Below are 3,183 nucleotides of genomic sequence, written 5' to 3'. Positions count from 1 at the left end.
CTCCACTACTGGAGAGAAACCTGGGGCCTTCCATGCCAGGCAGATGCTCAACCAACCAAGCTATATTCTCAACAGTCTTTTCCATTTTTGGATGTTAAGGAACATATTTGATTTCAAGAGGTGTCTAAAGAAGCCCATACCGAAACTAAACCCTGTCCTTTTCCTTTTCCCCAGATGCAAATCAGAAGGGAGGCAGAAAAAGTAGACTCCTTACAGCACAAGTTAGCTACATGGTAGCTGAGGGCAAAACACTGCTTTGCCCTTTTGACTGCAAAGTCAGGAGAAAGAAAACCTGACCTTCCCCAGAGCCAGACTCAGACCAGGATAGGAGTGTGTGGCTGTTTGAATGAGAATGGCTCCATAGACTCAGAGGTTTGACTAATTGATCCCCAGTTTGGTGGAACTGTTTAGCAAGGATTAGGAGGTGTGGCCTTATTGGAGAAGGTGTGTCACTGTAGGAGGGTGGTTCTTTTTTTTTTTTTTTTTTTTTTTCCAGCACCAGGAAATGTTTATTCTTAAAAACCAAAAAGATAGCTTTCACATTTGTTGTGTGGCATCAACAGCAAGGACAGTGTACAATTTAAACGGTCCTAATTCTTCCCGATTTTAGCATTCTCAGAAGGATCCCATCTTTGGTAATGGCAGAAAGTACAGAGACATCTGAATGGTTCAGTGTTCCCTTTAAACGCATTGCCTTCAAGCTTTTTCCTCTCTGCTCAATCCGAACAAATCGTCTCCTCTTTGCCACAGGATCTTTCAGCGCCGACAATAAGGTACGGACCCTTCTCTCGGGAAAGGCTTTTTGAACTTCCCTCAAGATTTGTTCACTTTTGTTCTCCACAGGTACCCTCCCAATCCGGTGAGGTAGATCGTGGTGGTGGCGACGAAGTGCTGACCTCTTCTTCTTGGCCCTGGGCTTCAGGGTTAGCTTCTTCATGACCTTTACTAGTGTTTCTGGTTGTAGGACATCTGTATCAGACGATGAGTCCTCTTCATCTCTCTTCTGAGGAGTTTCTGGGTTCTCAACTGTGTAGAGTTTCTCTGATGCCTCAAGCTTATGAAGAAGGGCTGATTACTAGCTTGTTATGGATGGGTTTGAAGTGAAATTTCTGGTTTCATTGGAGACTCAGTTGTGTCATGTGATGTTTTTCTGGAAGGTGTCTTTTTTTTTAAAAAAGATTTAGTTATTTATTTCATGTATGTGAGTACACGATATACAGATAGTTGTGAGCCTACATCTGGTTGTTGGGAATTAGCTTTTTTTAGGACCTCTGCTTGCTCCAGTCAACCCTGCTCACTCTGGTCAGTAGACCCCACTCACTCTGGTAGGCCCTGCTCACTCAGTCCCAAAGATTTATTTATTATTATAAATAAATACACTGTAGCTGTCTTTAGACACACTAGATGAGGGTGTCAGATCCCATTATGGGTGATTGTGAGCTACCATGCGGTTGCTGGGATTTGAACTCAGAACCTTTGGAAGAGCAGTCAGTGCTCTTACCCGCTGAGCCATCTCTCCAGCCCTCTGAAAAGTATAAAAGATATGTGCTTTCTGAGCTCTGGGTTGTCTCTCCCTGTGAGGCTGAGCAACCCCACTCGCGTTGGATCAATAAACCTCTTGCTGTTTGCATTGATCTGTCAAGCTGTGATCTGTGGGGTCACGCACCCAGGGTAAGACCTTGGGGGTCTTACAAGGGCATGTGATGTTTTGCTAAAGCGGATGCTTGAGAGAACACATGATGTTTGGAAAGGATATAAATATAACCCAACAGACAGTGGACAATGCTGGGTGCTATCCATATACCTTGCCATTCTTTGCTGCTTATCATTGGACTTTGCTGATGCTAGTCTTCGATGACCATGCTGGTGGTATTGGTTTGCCTTACCATTCTTCGCTGGTCATCGTGCGTCTTGACTTCATAGAGAGAAATGCACCAAAAAACTTCTGGTGGTGTTCCATCAGCTTCTTGCCACTTCTGAGGACTCAGGCTGATTGGCAGAGCCCCGAGTTTTCTTCCAGATCCACCTGCCATTGTTGATTTATGAATGGCGTTTGCGAGTGGATCCAACTGTTGCTGCTGACTCATGCAGTTGCTCCTATCCCGACAATGCAGATTGGATTCACTCCAAAGAACTATTTCTATACAGGTCTACATCCTCCTTTGCTCTATTAACCTTTCCTTTCTACGACCTCCGGTGAGTGGTGGGTTTGAAGGGAAGTTAAAGCATTTGTGAACCCTTTTTTTTTTTTTTTTTTTTGGTTTCTTCGAGACAGGGTTTCTCTGTGTAGCCCTGGCTATCCTGGAACTCACTCTGTAGACCAGGCTGGCCTCGAACTCAGAAATCCACCTGCCTCTGCCTTCCAAGTGCTGGGATTAAAGGCATGCGCCACCACTGCCCGGCTTGTGAACTCTTATTAAAAGTAGGTTTTGAATAATCTAAGCCTACAAAGACCCTTTTTCAAAAGAGACAGACAGAAACAGACCACACACACACTCATTTTGCTGTCTAGACTGGCTTAGAACTCTTGAGTTCAAAACAATCCTGTCTCCGCCTGCCATGTATCTAGGATCACTGGTATGTGGCACTGCACCTAGCTGGCTTTTTGTTTCATTGCCCTCTCTGACCCATGTTCCCTCTCTGCTGCTACCCAGGGGAGGGAAATCCAGAGAATCAGCTTTTTCTCTCTGTATGCTGAAGCATCAGAGCCTTTGTCACTAGCTCAGCTACAGGGCTTAGCTGGTGCTATTTCAAGCCAGACCTCTGGGAACAAACACTGATCTCTGCCAGGACCAGGGCTCTATATTCTCAGCTCAGACATCTAAAAGGCATGCTTACCTACCCATTTTATGCCACCCCATGCGCAGTGCTATGGCTTGAATATGAAGCAATATCATAGTGTCCTGTATCCATCCTTCATTGATCAGTGATTGAACTAAAGACACTTTGCTCTACCATGTTCTCCTGGTCTCACCGTCTGAATGGGTGGGTGGGTTTTATACAGAGGAGGATGGAGTCAGACATAGTAGTCTAAGAGTGTAATTTCAGAAGTCTGGAGGCTGAGGCAGGGGTACCATGAGTTCTAGGCTAGCCTGGGTTATATTGAAAGACCCTGTCTTTTCAGCCTTGACCACCCCCTTTTTCGCTGCATCAGGTTTTCCTTTAGCTCTGTAGGCAGCAATA

The 3,183-nt window shown here is 45.2% G+C and overlaps 1 pseudogene; it reads right to left on the bottom strand.

Annotated features, from left to right (window-relative positions):
- Positions 1-590: 590 nt before the first annotated feature.
- LOC116073702 overlaps positions 591-3,183 on the bottom strand; it is a 26,049-nt pseudogene continuing 23,456 nt past the window's right edge.

This window comes from Mastomys coucha, unplaced genomic scaffold (assembly GCF_008632895.1).
Source record: "Mastomys coucha isolate ucsf_1 unplaced genomic scaffold, UCSF_Mcou_1 pScaffold23, whole genome shotgun sequence".
Lineage (NCBI taxonomy): Eukaryota > Metazoa > Chordata > Mammalia > Rodentia > Muridae > Mastomys > Mastomys coucha.
This window is presented reverse-complemented; position numbering and strand designations above follow the sequence as displayed.